We start from the raw sequence: 21,330 nt of genomic DNA, 5'->3' as shown, positions 1-21,330 counted from the left end.
AAGAAAGAAAGAAAGGAAGGAAGGAAGGAAGGAAGGAAGGAAGGAAGGAAGGAAGGAAGGAAGGAGGAAGGAAGGAAGGAAGGAAGGAAGGAAGGAAAGAAAGAAAAAGAAAAGAAAAACATGGAATATTTATTTTTAAAAATATGGGCATAAATTGAGGGACAGTGGTCTAATCTAATGAAGGAGGAAGAGTGATAAAGAAAAGCTTAACAGAAGAATCCACACCTGACTCCAAAGTCAGAGGCATAGGCAGGGGCAGAGGGGAAGGAAGGATGGAGCTGAGGGAGGGAGTGACCTCATGTTGTGGGGGATGGGAGGACCCAAAGTGAGCTCAGGGACAGATGAGCCGTGAACCAAAATTGAAGGTTGGCAAAACTGGGCCCATGCAGGCTTTGGGGGTGCATTCAAGAATTTTAAACTGGGGATTACAGGGCCAGCTCTGTGTTTTACCAAGGTTGCTTTGAGTCTGTGATGAGGGATGGATGGATGGATGGACGAACGGACGGACGGACGTGGGCATGAGTAGGCGGTATCAGTATCAGGCTATTGCTACAACCCAGGGTGGCATGGACGACAAGAACATGCACGAGTGGGGTGCAGGGAAGGGGCAGACTGAAGGCTTTTGGGGAGCACGAGTGACTGAACTTGAAGATGAGTTAGATGATAGGGGTAGGCAGAGGGAGATCAAGGCTGGCTTCCAACCAGGTAACAGGGCAGATGGGGATGCATGTACCAAGACAGAGACCATCAGGAGGATACCATGTCACAGAGGCTCAGAAGTTACACGCAGAAAGTCGGACTGTCCTTTTAACATCTCTTAAAGCGAAATTGAGACTATAATGAACGCTCATGGGTACACATATTGAGTATAAAAATCTTCCCTGGTATTTTCTTATACACACAAGGCGTACCCATGGTTCATGCCCTTAGTAAGTTTATGCTTTAGCTGTTGAACCTTTTATTCATTACAGAAGTTGAAGCTAGATCCCTAGTTCCTTGGGAATGACTCATTACAGAATATTGTGTTGTCTAAAAATCAAGAAAATTATACTTTTCGTATTATGCGATGAATCAAACACATAACTGTTTCTGGTTGAGATGATAAATGCTTTGAGTCATAGCTTTCTGGAAAGCATTTTATTTCATACAGATTTGTCTGACAACCTAATTTTTTACCTTTTAATTTAATTTTTTTCAGAAGAGATATTTCATTCTCAGAGTTGAACTAGTATTTGGGGAGAGGGAAAGTGGAGATGGGTCAATGTCATACTAAATTGTTCCCTAGGGCTAGCATATTCTTAAATTCTATTATTTAAAAGTGGTTTTGGTTTATTTATCTTATATGATTTTATAAGTAACTATGCACTAAATTAATCTTTTCCTGAAATCTACAGTGAGGTTTTTGGTTTTATTTGTGGTGTATCACAAACAGCTCACAAATCATCATCTTGGTGGTTATTTCTGGTTGCTTAAGCCACCAGCAATTCATTTATATGTACCACTTAGATGCCTAATTTAAGCCTATGAGTAAATTATTTTTGCTGTTGAGTACAATTGAATCTATTGACAGGCCAAAAAATGCTTTATTCTCCTGTTACTGTACACAGTACAACTGTGAAATGAAATAGCACGACTGTGATAAACCTCACCTTAATTGCAGCACATTAGGGTATATTAGTAATCACCACAGCTGGCTCTGACACAGCCTGCGATTAGACTCAGATCCCCCAATTTTACAACTTCTTGTTTTGTTTTTAAATGGCAAACCCATAAATGTGATCAATGTAATTCCAAGATAATGGAGTTAGGAAGCCATCACTGAAGGCAATTTTAGAGGAAAATGGAAAGTGTAAAATGATGACTTTAAAATATGTAAAATTACGGAGGTGGAAATTAAATGGCAGACTTCGGAGGGAAGAGTGTGCGTGTGGGGAAAATGGAAGTCACCCCTAATTTAGAGGCAGAGTTTACCGCAAGATAGAAAAGCCAGGGAGATGGCAAACGCAGGGTTTAGATATAACCATTTCAATTAGTTTCTGTTTTTAAAAAATGACATGTAGTAACAGGAGATGCAAATTCATAAGAGGCACGTTTATATGAGCATTTCATGACATCGCTTCAAAGAGTGTGGTTGAGAACTAACGGTAATCTGGAAAAGAATTCCGTTTTTTTTTTTTTTTCTAGTTCATCTTTGCTTCCAGTGTTTACAAGTTTAATGGGGCTTTTAGATGAATTCTAGTAAGTGGAGAGCCAGGGCACAACAGAAAGCACCAGAGTCTTTGGTTAGTGACATTAACCGTGGATTCATTTATTAGACTAAAAAAATACATCACACAGGCTTTTTGGTCACTTACTAACATGCCTATACACATCTGTATATTTCCACTTATTCTACTAATAAATTAAAGCAAGTAGGTATGCTTCTAAACCCTATTAGAGCCAATGTTCTCTTTCATAATCAATGCTTTACAAACCCCTTTAACTATTTTGAAGTCATATTCATAGATAATAAAACCTACCTGCACATATAATTTCAGATAAATTTTTTTTTTTTTTTGGCCACACTATGCAGCATGCGAGATCTTATTTCCCCCACCAGGGATCGAACCTGTGCCCCCTGCACTGGGAGCATGTAGTCTTAACCACTGGACCACCAGGGGAGTCTGCACATATAATTTCAAAAGAATAAACATAATGCTTTAAATATAATTTCAAGGAGGAGTAACAAAAATTTATTATAAGTCTATATTTTAATATGTAAGTGTTCAGGCTTTATTATGTGAAAAGACAAAATAAAGTGGTCAAATGTGTCCACTCCATTTAGAATCACTCCATTTAGAACCATGACTACACGTGCCATTGAAGACATGATAACCCTGAGTGGCATTGTCACCAATGATGCTGTTTTCAAAATGAACAACTTCTGGTGAAATTCTGATACTTCAAGGTGAAATCCTACCTGATTTAAACTGACCAGGAATAAAATTCCTGAAAGAGTCAGGGTATGCTAAAAGAGTTCACAAATATTTTGTGGGCTTTTTCTTGTACAAATTTACTTTCAGGTGAGTCAGGACCTCTTGCATTATTAATTGTAATTCCTTTGAAGGTTGTTAGGTTTTGGCTCAGAACTCAAAACATCGTCTTAAATGTAGTAGGTCTTCAATTGATGGTTATTTGTGTGTTAGTTACTTTAGAGCGTGAACATTTGTATTTTATTGGGAGTAACAGAATGACAGCTGAATGCAACTGAAATGGTTTTGGCCGTCATTCTCAATTAGAAGCAGGGCTGAAAGTCTGGTCAGTCTTGCCCTTCCTTCTTTTTCCAATTTCTTTCGGTAGAAATAATTTCCTAAAAGAGCGATATATAGGACCTGGCACAAATATTGAACTCTACAGCTCTTCAGTGAGAAAATTGGAGACTGAAAGAGCCATTGCAAGGAACTGCCAACCACAGGTTCAAGTCAAAATTAGAAAAGAAATATTTTGCCCTGGGCGCATGAACACAAAGAATGTATTAATGTAGGGTGTACATTGTGAGTTTCATTTCTCATACTGGACATGAACTTGGACTAAACTCCACTGGTTCTTCCTCTCACTGCCAATGGCACTCATATGAGGTGGTTGACTGGAAAAAGTTAAGATCTCATCAAACTCCTTGGAAAACTCAGCAATGCAGTTGCTCTCAAGATGTTTTAGCACCTGCTCACCTAACACACTAAGGGCCACAGAGCTGTTTTGAGCTGTGTTGCACAGAATATTTTTGTAGAAAGGTAGGATTTCAGAGCCAGAAAACTTCTACTTCCTGATATAGTATTTACAAACCCAACTCTTGGACAGTATTATAAATAATGGACCCGTTCGATCATTGCTCTGAAGTAACACTAAGAAAATATGATCACAATAAAACAGCTTTCCAAATTTGGAAATGTCTTTATTAGCAGTGATGTGTTTTCCCCAACTTACTTTGTTTCCGGAAACTTCATTAGGAACACCAGGATTATAGAGAAGGCACGGGATGCCAGTCTCTTCCTCGCACACTTTCATAAGAAGCATCTTCTTCCCTTCCCTCTTCTCCCTACAGGGTGGTCTGTAACCCTCAGTTCTCTTAGCCTGTCTGAGGTTTCTCCTGTTTCCCTTGGGCCAGTCCTTTGTTCGATGACAAGCATTTGACGAGGACACCTGAGCTGTGGGAGAAACGTTCTGTATCCACAGTGCCTCCTGCCTCTGAGATCTGTGATTGCGAAGGGACCAAAACCACAGAGCCAGACAGATAGAGGTTTACCAGTTTAGCTCCAAGGTGATCTTTTTTTTTTTTTTTTGAATATTTACACTTTAATGCATAAGCATAGGTTGATGAAATTCTGAATTTGCTTCAGGCAGTTTTCCATTTTAGAAAATAAAAATTTTGTTGTTGTTTTTCAGTTGTAGCCAAGCTAGTCATTCTTCCATTTTGAGAGATGAGAAACTTAAATGGCAAAATAATCAGATCTGTGACCTATGACAATATCAAAATCCTTTAAGTGTATTTATCTCCTCAATTAAGGACTTGTTTTGTGGTCAAAGTTCTGCCACAATATTTTATAAAACATCCCTATGTTCCTTTTTCTTTCTTTGGTATCCTTGATATTCTCCAGATCTCTCTCTTTTCTCCACTGCTTTTGAAAAGGTCATGGGGGGAAGCTGGGAAGATGCCTTTGTGGATCTGGGTAAGACGCTGCTGGTGAAGCTGGGTCAACCATGAAGGCACATTGCAGTGGCAGCACGTAACACCTACTGTGCGAGGGGTCTTTGCCCATCAGATGTGATCTTTTCTACGGCTCCTCCCCTTAAGAAGCAGAGTGTCACTTAAGCCTGGGAGTACCTTTTTCTAGTTATAAGAAACCAGTGAGTAAAACTCTTTGTTGAGATTTGTTGCCGAGATGCCCTCCATCTACTAGCTGCTCCTTGTGCTATGTGTGGTGACATAGGAATCTATTGCATTTGTTATAAGTGATAAGTTCAAATCCTGCCTCTTTCCCTCACTTTTCTGGCCTTAGTTTCATCATCTATAAGATGATGCTAATGATAAGGTAAGTACATACCTTACTGGATTATTGTAAACACTAAAATGAAATAGTGTATGAAAAGCATTTAGCATAGTGATAAACAAATAAGAAGTGCTCTAGAAAGTATGGCTATTATTATTATTATTATTAGCTCAGATCCAGAGATGAGATTATTATCCTTCTTGACAGGGATCAGGAAATATGGCCTAAATGCTCAGCAAATCAGGGTGACAATTGTAGCCCCAGTGGGGGAGGATTTTTTATCCAAAATTTTAAAGAGATTTATAGTCTAGACATCCCAATCTCAAAATTTACAGATACCCTTTCTTAGGACTAAGAAAGAAAAAGACATGTATAGAAACAAAGTTCAGAATGGGCACCATTTTAAAAGTAGGCGGTCTACTTTTAGTATACTAAAAGGCAACCCTCAGAATGGGAAAAAATAATTGCCTATGAAACAACGGACAAAGGATTAACCTCCAAAATATACAAGCAGCTCATGCAGCTTCATACCAAAAAAGCAAATAACCCAATCCACAAATGGGCAGAAGACCTAAATAGACATTTCTCCAAAGAAGACATACAGATGGCCAACAAACACATGAAAAGATGCTCAACATCACTCATCATCAGAGAAATGCAAGTCAAAGCCACAATGAGGTATCACCTCACACCAATCAGAATGGCCATCATCACAAAGTCTGGAAACAACAAATGTTGGAGACGGTGTGGAGAAAAGGGAACTCTCCTGCACTGTTGGTGGGAATGTAAGTTGGTACAGCCACTATGGAAAACAATTTAGAGGTTCCTTAAAAAACTACAAATAGAACTACCATATGATCCAGTAATCCCACTCCTGGGCATATACCCAAAGAAAACCATAATCCCAAAAGAAACTTGTACCATAATGTTTATTGCAGCACTCTTTACAATAGCCAGGACATGGAAGCAACCTAAATGCCCATCAACAAATGAATGGATACAGAAGATGTGGCATATATATACAATGGAATATTACTCAGCTATAAAAAGGGATGAGATAGAGCTATATGTCATGAGGTGGATAGAACTACAATCTGTCATACATAGTGAAGTAAGTCAGAAAGAGAAGGACAAATATTGTATGCTAACTCACATATACGGAATCTAAAAATGGTACTGATGAACTCAGTGACAAGAACAGGGAAGCAGATACAGAGAATGGACTGGAGAACTCGAGGTATGGGAGGGGGCGGGGGGTGAAGGGGAAACGGAGAAGAAGCGAGAGAGTAGCACAGACATATATATACTACCAACTGTAAAAGAGTCAGTGGGAAGTTGTTGTATAACAAAGGGAGTCCAACTCGATGATGGAAGATGCCTTAGAGGACTGGGGCAGGGAGTGTGGGGGGGACTCGAGGGGGGGGCGTCAAGGAAGGGAGGGAATACGGGGATATGTGTATGAAAACAGTTGATTGAACCTGGTGTACCCCCAAAAAATAAAAAATAAAAAATAAAAAAAAAAGTAGGCGGTCATGTCACATCATGGTAACATCTCTGATTTTGGGGTCTCCTGGGTTGGCAAAATATCCTTCCCATAATAGGGCTTGGCCATTTTATGCTGAAACAAAGAAGCTAAATATACACTTTGAATAAGTATAAGGAAATGAAGAATTTACTGCATTCAATTGAACAAAAACTTGAGAAGTTCACAGCTAAGAAATATGATTAAGAGATCTCTTTTGATGGACACAAATTCTTTGTTCAGTATGTTCATGAATAATTTCTATTTTATTTTGAGAAAAGAATAAAAGAGAGATTTTTTTAAATGTATACCAAAGTAATTACTGCTTTATCTTAAGCAGGTGATTAGGAGATAAATGGAAACACAGCCTGGGCAGCACGAGGAGCAGGTGAGGGTGGCGAGAAGAGTGGCCTCCCTGGGAGGAGATGGAGCCGCGGACCCGGGCTTCATTTCCAGTGGTAGCGGGTGATTTCCCCAACCTGGCTGGGCTTCCTAATCTGTGAAACTGGAGACACAGTGACTTGAGGGACTTGGCGAGATTGTTTCTGGTGGGCTGGTCAGCTCTGCCCCTCTCTAAAGCGTTGATTTTAAGGCTGTCCTGGCATAGGGTTAGGAGTGATACTTATTTAGGGATTATTTCCAACTTGTTTTGGTCCCAGCTTCCAAAAAGAAGAGGGCAGTCTCCAGGATGTAGTGGGCTAATTGGCTTCTCATAACTCATTATTCTAGCTGGAAAAATGTCAGTATTTGGGGGAAAGATACTGGAGCTCAGCTGATGTCACTAATCTGCTCTGTCCTTTGCCCCTTACTCAGGCGAGACAGAGCTCAGCAGCATCTCAGCGCCCCAAACCCATCTCACTGAAGCTGTCTGTAAACTTTGACATTTCTTACTTTAAAAACTAGGACGAGTCCATCCTTCTCAATGCGGACATGTCTCGAAAGAAACAAAGAAATTCATATTCTCAGTTAACAAAGTGTTGGGTAGTTTTATTTTTATTTTAAATTTAAAAAATTTTTATTTTATATTGGAGTATAGTTGATTTACAATGTTGTGTTAGCTTCAAGTGTACATCAAAATGATTCAGATGTGTGTATATACATATATACAGGTATATATCTACACGCACATATATATACACATGTATATACACATATATATTCTTTTTCAAATTCTTTGCCCATTTAGGTTATTACAGAATATTGAGTAGAGTTCCCTGTGCTATACAGTAGGTCCTTTTAATTTAATGTCGTTTTGTCTACACCAGCTTGTTGCGCTAACTCACTTCACCAACACCCAGCTGTATTTCTGGCTGTGGGTCCACCCGTATCTCGTCATCACCCCTCTTTCCGAACCCACTGCAGTGCAGCCCCAGGCCTCCCACGGTGCTCAGTTTTCCTTGTGTCACTCAAGACAATATTGCGAAAACAGTCCTCTAGATTCCCAAATCGCACCCCCCCCCACACCCCTTCTAATAAACTGTGATTGTGGAATAGTTTTAGGTTTACAGAAAAGTTGCAGCGTTAATCCGGAGCGTCCCCACGTGCGCCTTACCTAGTTTCTCCTTGTTAACATCTCACGTTACGGTGATATATTTGTTAAAATAAACTGACATTTGTTGTATGACTGTTAACCATGCTCCGGACTTTATTGGGGTTTCCTCACTTTTACATTAAAGGGCTCCTCCTGTCCCAGGGTCCAGTCCAGGGCACCACCTTGCGTCTAGCTCTCACGTCTCCCCAGCCCCCTCTGGTCTGTGACAGTTTCTGTCTCTCCTGGGTTTTCGTGACCTTGACAGTCTTGAGGAGTACCAGTCAGGTATCCTGCAGAATGTCCCCCACTTGGACTTTGATGTTTTTTTCTCAAGGTTACCCTGAGATTGTGGGATTTTGGAAAGAATACACAGAGGTGAGGGGCCCTTCTCGTCACATCGTATCAAGGGTATCTGATATCCACACACCACTGGGGATGTTAACCCCCATCCCTTGGCTAAGGTGTGTTTGCCATGTTTCTCCACCATAAACGTACTATTCTTCCTTTCTGTGTTCTAGTCTTTGGACTTGAGTCACCAAGTTTAGCCCACCTCCAAGAGGGCTCCCCTTCTTTTGAAAATAATTCCTCTACAACTCATCCAAAAGATCAAAACAATATTTACAGAGGTTTTAAAGCATGAAAAACAAGTAAATAAAAGAGCTCAAGATCCCATTCTCCTGTTTCATCTTTCCATTTCCTGTTTAATTCTTATTCATGGGCGCACATACTTTATGACTTTCAGCAAAGCACAGATGGCATTGATACATTTTTTTTCTTTACAGTAAATCATAAACATTTTCAAGTTGATATACTGACATCTTTATTTTTTATAATCCACTTAGCCTTATTATGTTGCTGGACATTTAGACATTTCCAATATTCACTATTTTAACTAATGCTTGATAGCCATCTTCATACATATACTTCTTTTAAAAGATTATTGTTTCCTAGGATTGATTTGTATACATTTTCTCTGACTTACAAAGAACACAAATTCAATGCTGAATAAATATGTTATTATTTCCTTTTACTACCAAACTTATCTTTTATATATACCCCAAATTTCCTTTTAAATCCCAAATAAACGACATAGGTACTCCTTGTTTTCTTCATGCTACCAGTTCTGTCTGTCTCTTTCCTGGCTACTTGCTTTTCTGGACAGAGGTGACTATAGCCACACTCATGGTGCTTTTCAATATTGTTTTATCTTTAATTATGGCTTGAACTACTTCATTTCAGCCTCTCCTACCTTAGAAGGTTGTGAGGAGTATTGTCACTCTTGCTGCGGTTGGAAGAGCGCCTGCAGCTCTTTGAAGAGAAGGTATTAAAGCCATAGATACTGAGGTGCTGGCTGGTCTCAAGGGTGTACCAGGAGGCATGGCTCCTGTGTGCACTTCTACTTGGCAGACCTGGGGTCGAAGACCCAAACTCACCGGTGACCTGGACTGGAAGACTTTGCCTTAGGTTCCTGGGACCTTCTGCTAAATTTATAACACGTTGTCCTCCTCAGAGATGGTTTCAAACCCATTCATTCCACAGCATTTACTGAGCAAGTTCAGGTGCCTAGCATTGTGCTAAGATCGGGTGTGTGTTAAAGACACACTATTTAAGGCTTTGATGGTTTCAGAGGGCAGGGAGAAAAGACAACAAATAAAAGCCAACACAATAGCAGGTAGAGAAGTAAAGCAGAGGAGGGTGTGGTTCATCTATCTTACGATGATGCTCCAAGTAGCTGGTGTCACAGCTGAGTTTCACAGGGTAAATAGCGATTTTCCTGGAATGGGTGAAAGAAGTGTATTAAGTCGTTTCAGGAGAGAGATGCCTGATGCAGGATTCTAAAAGTGAATGCTGTTCTTGGGGAAAACAGAGAGTTTGACAGATTCTGGCAGGAGAGGAGACTGGAGACAAAGGCAGAAGTAAAATCATAAAGGATTTTGCTAGAAAATGTGTATTTTGTCCTATAGTAGCAACAGGAGGTATCTGAACCTTTCAAAGCAGAGATGTGGCATAATTTGCATTTTTACCTATCACACAGAACACAGTCCAAGAACCCTCTTAACTCCTACAGAGGAAGTAAATGAATTAACAGGTGTTTATTGATCGTCAAACATGTGTAAGAATTTATGTGTGGTGTTTCCGGAGATTCAAATAAGTACAATTCATGGTGCAATTATATTGAAAACTTTTGGAACCTGGTGGAGAAATGAGCAACAAATGAATATTTGAAAGGTGATTTCTGCTTCCAAAGGACTCAGCCTAATGGAGAAAAGCAAGATTTTTCCACAAAAACAGGAAACACAGTTTCCATTTTCCATGCGTAGTAATTTATTTCTAGTTAAATAGACGTGTGGAGTGAGAGTCAGCCTTCACACTCATGGCTGTGGGGAGCCGTGAGCAAGTCCTGCAGAGGGAATAAGACGAGCTGGGCCTTGAAGGGATGATGGAGCCAAACAGTGAAAGAGTTTTTCATCAGCTCCAGCCACGTTCCAGAAGACTTTTCGGCGGCCTCCTCCCCCCACACTGGTATGAGCTCAAATTCTAGGCTCCAAGTAAAGTTTGGTAGAGTTGCAGAACTGTGCCCACCTCAGGTGCCATCCCTGAGGAGGAGGAGGAGTGTGAAAGGGACCTGTTAGGAAGTGTTCCCAGGAGAGCCGTGGTCGCTCAGGAGGGCAAAGTCAGAGGACCCCGCTCTGTCAGTCCTGGGTAAGGGTCCCTCTGGGTGTATAGGTTCCCAGGTAAAGCAGATTTCACTGCCTGGAGGTCCCCAGAGAAGATTGGCAGGTTCTGGCCATCAGGGAGAAGCACCCAGGGGTTGGTGTGCACCCAAAGGGCAGAGGGGCCCCAGGGGTCTTCACGGAGTGCTGAAATCACGTGCCAGTGTCCATGTCAAGCACGGCCGCCTCTCAGGTTTACAGAGTTCCCTGCTTGGCTGGGGCTGATTGGAGCTTATTGCTTGGAGAGACCCAACCAGGGCACCAGATCTTTCAATTCTCCCCCTTTGTCCGTTTCCTTTATCCCTTATGGAGGACACAAATGTCTGAACGTCTAAGCCCCCAAAGAAACCCTAGCCTTTCTCAATGACAGCCAGATACAGCATACGATGTTTTTCCTAAGTAAAATAGGCTTATATTCAGATTTTCAAAAGAAAGCTGTAAGAGTGAGTTTTCAGCTTGCTTTTCTTTAAATGCTGTTGCTATTATTAACTGGAGATTTTGCAATGCCGAGGGAGATGAAAGGGCAGCAAGTTCCCCTTTCCTTATTTAAAATGTCTTCTGTTTCATAGATCAAGTCTTCTGGCTGTGGAATTTTGCAGAAATTGCCTTCCAATTTCTCAGAGAAATTTTAATTGGATAGAAATCATGTCGAACCCCCAATTTTTCTGAGCAGTGTGTTTTTAAGACTTGGTTTTGCAACTTAGTTTTATCACATGCTTTCTTGCTATGGCAGTGGAAGTAGCTAAGCCCTCATACGTGTATCTATATAACGTGTGTGTGATGCATTGTGGGGATGTGCACGTGTTGTTTCTTCTTTCCCCGCTTTTTGTGATTTTATCAATTGCTCCTTAGCCATTTTTCATATGTCATTCATCAGAAATCCTTTCCTATTTGTTCTCCACAAAACCAACTGGAAATATTAAGGAAATGTAATGAAGCAGCTACTAAAATAAATCGTGGCAGAAAATGTGTGATGAGGAAGGAAGTTGAACACGGGGTAGATGCTCTAAATGCACAAAGCTTAGTTACGCTTAATCAAATACCATCTCTCTCGTGTCCCCAGAAGACCTTTTTTGGGGAAATAACTTTGCATTGGGTCAAAGCACCTTTGACAGATCTTGGTGAGCCCAGAGTCAGCCTACAGAATGGCTTTTAGTTGTCTGGCAACCAAAATCACATCTTTCTATCCCAGGATTTCTGTGGACATGAAGCTTCAATGGGCAATTTCCAGAGGCTCTGTTTGTGCAATGACCTGGTTATGTGTCTATCCACCCACTCAGAACTGTGCCTTATTTATCTTTTTTCATTGGAGTATAGTTGATTTACAATTGTGTTAGTTTCAGGTGTACAGCAAAGTGATTCAGTTACACATATATATTCTTTTTCAGATTCTTTTCTATTATAGATTATTGCAAGATATTGAATATAATTCCCTGTGCTATACAGTAGGTCCTTGTTGTTTATCTATTTTATACATAGTAGTATAAAATAGTAGTGTGGACCTGTTAATCCGAAAATCCTAATTTATCCCTCCCCTACTTTTCCCCTTTGGTAACCGTAAGTTTTTCTATTTTTGTGAGTCTGTTTCTGCTTTGTAAAATAAGTTCATCTATATCAATTTTTTAGATTCCACATACAAGTGATATCATGTGATACTTGTCTTTCTTTGTCTAACTTGCCTGTGTATGTCACCTAGTATGATAATCTCTAGGTCGATCCATGTTGCTACAAATGACATTATTTCATTCCTTTTTATGGCTGAGTAATATTCATTCATCTTCTTTATCCATTCATCTGTTGATGGACACTTAGGTTGCTTCCATATCTTGGCTATGAATATTGGGGTGCATGTATCATTTCAAATTGGAATTCATCTTTTCTGGATATATGCCCAGGAGTGGGATTGCTGGATTATATGGTAGTTCTATTTTTAGTTGTTAAGGAACCTCCATACTGTTCTCTACAGTGGCTGCACCAGTTTACATTCCCACCAATAATATAGGAGGATTTCCTTTTCTCCACACCCTCTCCAGCATTTATTATTTGTAGACTTTTTGATGATGGCCATTCTGACTGGTATGAAGTAATATCTCATTGTAGTTTTGGTTTACATTTCTCTAATAATTAGCGATTTTGAGCATCTTTTTCATGTGCCTGTTGGCCATCTGTATGTGTGTCTTCTTTGGAGAAAGGTCTTCTGCCCATTTTTTGATTGGGTTGTTTGTTTTTCTTGATACTGACCTGTATGAACTGTTTGTATATTCTGGAAATTAAGCCCTTGTTGGTCACATTGTTTGCAAATATTTTCTCCCAGTCTGTAGGTTGTCTTTTCTTTTTGTTTATGGTTTCCTTTGCCATGCAAAAGCTTGTAAGTTTGATTAGATCCTGTTTGGGCTTTTTGCTTTTATTTCTTTTGTCTTTGGAGACTGACCTAAGAAAACATTGCTATGATTTATGTCAGAGAATGTTTTGCCTATGTGCTCTTCTAGGAGTTTTATGGTATCATGTCTTACATTTAAGTCTTTAAGTCATTTTCAGTTTATTTTTGTGTATGGTGTGGGGGAGCGTTCTAACTTCATAGATTTACGTGCACTTTATTTGTCTTTATGTGAATATATTCAGTAATCTTAGTTGAATGAATGAATGAATGACAAAATAGGTAACATATTATTGCCTCCCATTGCCTCCCTGTCTCCTGCTTACATCTCCCACCCACCCCTTCTCTGCACCTGCAGGCACTCACTCTCCTCTGTTTGCTCCCCCCGGGAGCAGCGTGTACTGTGCTCCAGCCTCTTCTCAGTGTCCTTTGCTGCAGCAGGTCTGTTCCAGGCTACTTGCCTGTGGGAACCTGCCTCCTTTCCTTCCACTTAGAAAGCAATCTAATGGACGATTTCACACTAATGTGTTGGCACCTGCCAAGAGCTGAGGTTGTTACATGCACTTTAACAAGGACAAGTAAAGAAATTGATTTCTAATTATAGGATTTAAAGCATCATAAAATACGATATTTAGAAAGAAGGGCTTCCTGGGAGCCTGTTTTGCATCTGTGCAATCCAGCCCAGTTGCAAGGTGGAGAGGAAAACTGAATATTATGTGATACTCAGAGATGAGGGCTAGGGTGGCAGCCCTGGTTTAGGGTGGCTTCATGAACCCCTGCCCAGGTATGGGGGGGGGTGACTCCCTTCTGTGCCGTTCGCCAGCTGATAGACTCACCTCTGGTTGTCAGTCTGAGGATTTAATGTGCTAGCATATGTCATGCATTTAATGCTGGCACATAATAAAGACTCATTCAAGGTTTGTTATTTTGCTTTTAAAATATGTTAAAAAATGTTTAAAGTATCTGAGACCAAGTGCTTTAAAAGTAGTCTAGACAATTCACTAACACGATCTATTCTCTAGTAGGGGCTAATTAGGGTCGGTATTAATCGTTTGGCTCTTTTTCTAAAAACTCTGCCATGCAGAAACTCTACGTTAAATGTCCAGATCTGGGGGATCAGTTGCTAATATTTTAGCAGAAGATAAGCCAGTGCTCCTGGGCAGTGTTGTCATCGTTTGGTTTTACAAGACCTCACTCAGAACTAGACAATGTAAAATTCTTACATCCTGTGAGTCATTTCTTTTTTCTAGTTGGGAGAAATTGCAGAGTTGCCCCAAAGTTAAACTTTTTCAACAAATTTATGGTGCTGACTTTCAATAAAAAATGTCCTTCTCATTGTACCATGACAGAGAGATTGAAATGTGTTCTTTTAGCAATTAAACTGCGTGAGGAAAAGCTACAGTGTGAGAAGGCCTGGTCACCCTTCACACAGACCTTCTGAGTGTCTAGGAGCCCCATGAAGCTGCTGGGGGCAGCCTGGGCTCTGGGCTGGGGCCCCTGTGCCGCAGCAGCTGCTTTGAATCACGGGAGATTTTAGTCACGAGTCCGTCCAGGCTGAGTTGCAAGACTTTACTCTTCGATGCTCAGACGGGGCATCGCATTTTGGATGTGATGCAGACCTTGTCTTACTATGTGTTTTGGGGGCCGAATCTCTGACTTGCCATCCAGGACACACCTGCCTCATTCTAGTTACTTCTGTCATTGAAACAAATGGCCTTGCTGGGCCCGCCTCCTGATGGCTCTGTCCGTTCCCTGTGTTTATCTCTTGACGCGGCTCTTTTATTCTTCCCACTTTATCTGTGCTGTCCCGTCAAGCAGTCTTTTAGCTTATTTTTATCTTGTTTGGTTCATCTTTTATCTGCTCTTTAAATGAAAGACAGAAAATACACGGGGAGGGGAGTCATGAAGTCACCCATTTCCCTAACCTGGCGGCCTTGCTGCTTCTGATCAGTTCTGGCAAGGTCCAGATTGTACCCAAAATTCAGCCAATGAAGTCCTCACCCCCAATGTTCGTCTGCTAGGGCTGCCGGCATGAGATAACAGATTAGGTGGCTTAGACCACAGAAATGTATTATCTCACAGCACTAGAGGCTGGACACCTGAGATCGAGGTGTTGCAGGATTGGTTCTTCCTGAGGCTGGGAGGGAGAATCTGTTCCATCCTCTCTCCCAGCTTCTGGCGGTTTCTGGCAACGTGGTTACATCACCCCGATCTCTGCCTTCATGTTCATGCAGCGTTGTCCCATTGTACGTGTCTGTGTCCCAATTGCCCTCTTTTATCAGGATACCAGTCCTGTTGGGTCAGGGCCCACCCTGCTTCTGTGTGACCTCATCTTAAATAATCAGCTTTGCAACAACCCTATTTCCAAATAAGGTCACGTTCGGAGGTGCTGGAGTTTAGGGCTTCAGCATAGGAATTTGCGGGGGATACAAGTCAACCCACAACACCCCCAACATCCCCTGCGAGGATTCCAGCTTTTTGGAGAAATGCCGTCACTGCTTTCACTGCTGTCCACATTTGAAATGACAACACTGCAGGAGTGTCTGAAGTGGTTGGAGCGTGTAGTCCATACAGTTCTCTGTGGGTGCTCCTGTTTCTGTTCTGCTTGAAGCTGCTGGACACCTCAGTTCAGTGTCACTCTGAGTCTCCTCACAGGTAGAGCTGGGGGGTGGGGGCGATGTCGCACATGGGTAATTCAGCCTTCGAGTCTGTGCTCCTCCTTCCGCCCGTAGCCTCCTCCCCACACTGCCCACCCTGGGAGCCCCATAAGGGCCACCGCTTCCCTTTATAAACCTTGCTGCCTGCTTGTGACCAGGAATTTGTGTTTCTATTTCTTTTGCTTGCTTTTCTCCCCTGCTTTTTTGCTTTCATGAGTTAATTTATTATTGAGGTGTAATTGACATGTAACATTGTTAGCGTCATGTGTGCAGCATGATGATTTGAGATTTGTAGACATTGCAAAATGGTCACCACGATAAGTCTAGTTCATATCCATCACCCTGTGTAGTTGCAGAATTTTAAATTTTCTTGTGCTGAGAACGTTAAAGACCTAGTCTCTTAGCGATTGCTTGCTTATTTTTGAGAGCTTCATCTCGGGTCATTTTAGAATACTTCCATTGTCCCATGCAGTCAACATTTTATTTTACATTTGTAGGGAACACTTTGTATTGGTGAGTTTTTAGAGAAGTACTCCGTTGAGCACATACACAGTCTAGGCACAGTTGTGAGTTTGCGAAACTCCTGCTCTGACGTCTTCTCACTAGCTGGTATAAAAGCCGTGCTCCTGCAGAAAGCTTCAGGCAACTCTGGCTGTTTAATTTTTAGCCTGTTTTAAACATCAAAAGAAGAAGGTATCATCTCAGGCTTTACCCTGGGGTGAGGTCTGACCAAGCAGGGGCTATTGACTTGGCCTTTCTCCTGAGAGCAGGTGGGATGACCAGGGATGGTGAGTGGAAGGAGTGGAGGGGGTGGGGTGGAGATCAGTGGAACAACAGCATTTTAAAAGACCAGCAACAAAAAAGGACCCCCAAAGGAGACCAGGCAGGTCGGGAAGAGGAGGGAACAAGCAGGAAATTACAGCATCACAGAAGCTAAGACGTTTCCAGGAGGGTGAGGATCCCATACTGAAGGTCAAGAACGTTGGCAACATTTGCAAGGCTGGAATTGGTGGAAATGGTTGTCACTGCAGTGAAGCTCATGTAAGAACTGAGGAGGTGGAGTCAGAGGAGCAGTGGATTTCCTGCAGAATTCTGAACAGATGGGGAAGAAGAGAGAGGGACAGGGTCTGAAGCTGGTTTGCAGGGCTGGGAGAGAGCCTATTGAGTGCTGAGGAGTTTCAAGTTTTCCATATTCCCAGGGATTTCTTGCCAGGGTGCCATCTGACATATTTCTCTGCTCTTTGTAGTTCTGCAAATTGATCTTTAGATTTCGAGGCTTCATCAGAGTATGGTTTGATTATTTGGGCAAGGCTACTACTTCCAAGGTGACATTGTGGCGACATGAGTGACTTTTTTGTGAATTTGCCGACATTGATGATCATTGCCCGGAAACATTAATTCATTTAGGCATTACCTATGTGGTTCTGAACACATTTCTTATTATTAAGGGATACACATTGCATGTTGTCTGCCAAGTGAAACTGCAAATTAATTTTTTATTAGAAAAATATCAATTGACGTTTTACTCTATGTCAAGCACTGTTCTAGGTCCTAAAGATAGAATGGTAAATAAAGGTCTATACAAAGGTCTGGGTTTATAAAGTTTATAGTGATAACACTCAGGGTTTTGTAAGGTGGATGAGTTTTGTTGCAGAGCTGCTCAAACTACATGCAGAGTCAATGACCAGTGAGGACCATGAAGAAGGACAGGTGAGCAGCTGGGATGTAATGGTGGGCTAGGGCAGTGGTGTGATTCCCAGGGTACCCAGGGATGTTTGTGGTAACTAGGGACTGAATGGTGCTTCTGAATAGGTGATGAAGCAGTGAGATCATTTTCAAAAATGATCTATTATCTTGCTGGAAAAATCACATACAAAGTACAGAGGATTTCATCATGTTATTCTGCAATAAAAAATCATGTGAAAACAACACACAGATGAATCTATTAGAATGGCCAAAATCCAGAACACTGATAACGCCCAACACTGGTGAGAAAGTGGACTGAGCGGAACCCTCATTCATTGCTGGTGGGAATGCACAATGGTGCAGCCTCTTTGGAAGACAGTTTGTCAGTTCCTTACACAACTAAACATACTCTTGACATTCAATCCAACAATCATGCTTCTTGGTGTTTGCCCAGAGGAACTGAAAACTTACATCCACATGAAAACCTGCATATGGTTGTTCAGCAGCTTGATTCATAAGTTCTAAAACTTGGAAGCAACTAAGATGTCTTTCGGTAGGTGAATGATACTGTGGTACATCCAGATGATGAGATATTGTTTAGTGCTAAAAAGAAATGGGCTATCAAACCACACGAGGACATGGGGGAACCTTAAATCTATATTACTAAGTGAAAGAAGCCAATATGTAAAGGCTACATATTGTATGATTCCAACTATACGACATTCTGGAAAAGGTAAAATAAAAAGATCAGTGGTTGCCAGGGATTGAGGGGAGGGAGGGAGGGATGATTAGGATTTTAGGGCAGGGAAACTACTCTATATGACATTGTAGTGATAGATACATGTCATTATACATTTGTCCAAAGCCATAGAATGTATTACACAACAGCAAGAGTGAACCCTGAGGTAAATTATGGATTTTGTATGATTATGATGTGTCAGTTCATCCTCAGTAAAAAAATATATCATTCTGATATATGATGTTGATAATACGAGGGAGGCTGTGCGTGTGTGTGTGCGTGTGTGTGTGTGCACGCACACACACAGGGCAGGGAGGTGTCAGGTAAATTGCAGTACCTTCCTCTCAATTTTGTTGTAAAACTGAAACTGCTCTAAAACTTAGTCTCTCGAACAGAACACAACACAGGCTATTCTACGTGTATGCTATGAATTAATATATGACTAAATAGAAATAGGAAATTAACCAGTTTGTATTATTTTTTGTTTCTATTTTTACAATTAAATCCTAACCACACTTTTCCTTCCCTATTAACGATGACATTTTGATCCCTATTTTAAGTAGATTCCCTTTCCAATTCCAAGCGCGTCCAGATGCCAGGTCCTCTTGTGCACGTGGGGTATCTCTAGTTGTTGTTTTCGGGGTCGTTTCATGTCGCTTTACATGTGCCAAGCAGGGGATCAGGTGGTCTGAGCATCAACAAGCATTCGAAGCAGGGCCAGCTCTGCAGACCTCAGCTGGGTCTGGATTTTCACCTGACACCAATCAGCTATTCTCTTCATCAGGAGAGGTTTACTGGGGGCTCCTCTGTGCTGCTGAACCACCTGCCTCTGGGGCAGGGGTCTGCGGCTTTCAGGTCCAGTCTGTCTAGTGGCAGATGAGTCAGGTCCTTACACAAAGCCTGTGCTGTTAAACCCCCCTGTACCTGCTCCCCAAGGGACAGCTCCACCCAAGACCCCGAGTGAGACCCGCAGAGGAAACAAAACAAAACAAAACAAAACCAACAGGTGCGTCGGCCCTGAAGACAGACACGGGAACTGTGACAAGGGCAAGCCTGCCTCTTATTTCCCAGGGTCCAGCATGGCTCACAGAAAATGTTGTTTCTCTTTCTTGTTAAAATTTTGTTGATGGGGCTTCCTAGGTGGCGCAGTGGTTAAGAATCCGCCTGCCAGTGCAGGGGACACAGGTTAGATCCCTGCTCCAGGAAGATCCCACATGCCGCGGAGCAACTAAGCCCGTGTGCCCAAAAAAAAAAAAAAAAAATTTTGTTGATATTCTTTCATTTTCCCCACACAGTGTCCCGTAACTGATTGAGCCTTGTATTTACATTGTCGCACAATGTCCTTCTCTTTTCTCATATCTTCCTTTCCCTGTCTGAATTTTAATTTCTCACTTGTTTCAAGCTATTATTTTCTTCCTTTTTCCATTTCTTATGCATGTTCTCCCTTTTCTTCTTTTTTTTCCCTAGTCTTGTGTCGGCTTACTTAGAGATAAAATGTTTTCTGTGTGCTTGTTAGGTGGGTGAAGTGTTAACTTCAGTAAATAGTTGCATGGTTACCGATTGTAAACTCGAGGGCTGTGGTTTCTCTTTCCAACAACATTTTGTCACATGGAACCACCTGCTGAAGAAAGGAAGCTAGTTTTTGGTGGAGGTGAGACTCTTATAGACACAGTATTGCAGTTTAACACAGATAGCAAATCTTATTGTATTTTAGGATAAATTTCTTTTTTTCAAGGGTGGTTTCCCTTCTCCTCTTCTCTCCTGTCCTCTCTTCTCTATTTTTTTTTCTCTTTTTTTTTGAAGTATAGTTTACATGCAATATTATATGAGTTTCAGGTGTACAACATTTATATACATTACGAATTGATCACCGTACGTCTAGTTCGTCTGTCACCATACAAAGTTATTACAATAGTATTATTATTATTACAACTGAAAGTTTGTACCTCTTAATCCCTTTCACCTATTACAGCTAACCCCACCTTCCCTTTCCCACTGGCAACCGCCAGTTTGTTCTCTGATCTATGCCTGTTTCTCTTTTGTTTGTTCATTTGTTTTGTTTTGTTTTAGATTACTCGTATAAATGACTTCCTCTGACTTATTTCACTTAGCATAATATCCTCTAGGTCCATCCATGTTCTTGCAAACAGCAAGATTTCATTATATTTTTATGGCTGAGTAATATTCCATAGTGTATATATACCTCATCTTTATCCATTCATCTGTTGATGGATGCTTGGGTTGCTTCCATATCTTGGCTATTGTAAATATTGCTGCAGTGAATCTAGGGGTGCATGTATCTTTTCAAATTTGCATTTTCATTTTCTTTGGGTAAATACCCAAAAGTGAAATTGCTGAATCATATTGTAATTACATTTAAAATTTTTTGCGGACCCTCCATACTCTTTTCCACAGTGGCTGTACCAATTAATTATGTTCCCACCAATAGTGCACAGGGGTTCTCTTTTCCCCCTCATCCTCTCCAATACTTGTTATTTCTTGTCTTTTTGATAAAAGCCATAATGACAAATGTGAGGTGGTATCTTATTGTGGTTTTGATTTACATTTCCCTGATGATTTAGTGATGTTGAGCATCTTTTCATGTGTCTGTTGGCCATCTGTATGTCTTCTTTAGAAAAATGTCTATTCAGGTCCTCTGCCCATTTTATAGTTGGGTTATTTAGTTTTGTGAAATTGAGCTGTGTGAGTTTTTAAATATTTTGGATATCAACTCCTTATCAGATATATCATTTGCAAATATCTTGTCCCATTCAGTGGTTGCCTCTTTTTTTGTTGATGGCTTCCTTTGCTGTGCAAAAGCTTTTTAGTTGATATAGTCCCATTTGTTTATATTTGCTTTTATTGCCCTTCTTTGCTTTTTTAATCAGAAGACAAGAAAGTGGCTCCCAGACGAGCCCTGGGAAAGTTTTGTGACACAGGTAGAGTCTGTGACAGAAGCTCTCACTTTCCTGCATCTGGAGTCTGTGTGCTTTGTGACACAATTACTCTTCTTTTTTATTAAACAGTAGGTCAGAATTCCTTGTTGGCAACTGTAAAGCTATCAGATTAAAAAGGTG

At 41.1% G+C, this 21,330-nt stretch overlaps 1 protein-coding gene across 1 annotated transcript in view; it reads left to right on the top strand.

The window, feature by feature from the left end:
* CD226 (CD226 molecule) overlaps nucleotides 1-21,330 on the top strand; it is a 78,423-nt gene that overhangs the window by 25,002 nt on the left and 32,091 nt on the right. The window lies entirely within an intron of this gene.

Source organism: Hippopotamus amphibius, chromosome 11, assembly GCF_030028045.1.
Source record: "Hippopotamus amphibius kiboko isolate mHipAmp2 chromosome 11, mHipAmp2.hap2, whole genome shotgun sequence".
Taxonomy (NCBI): Eukaryota; Metazoa; Chordata; class Mammalia; order Artiodactyla; family Hippopotamidae; genus Hippopotamus; species Hippopotamus amphibius.
The sequence above is the reverse complement of the archived record's forward strand: the minus strand, read 5'-3'. Positions and strand labels throughout refer to the sequence as shown.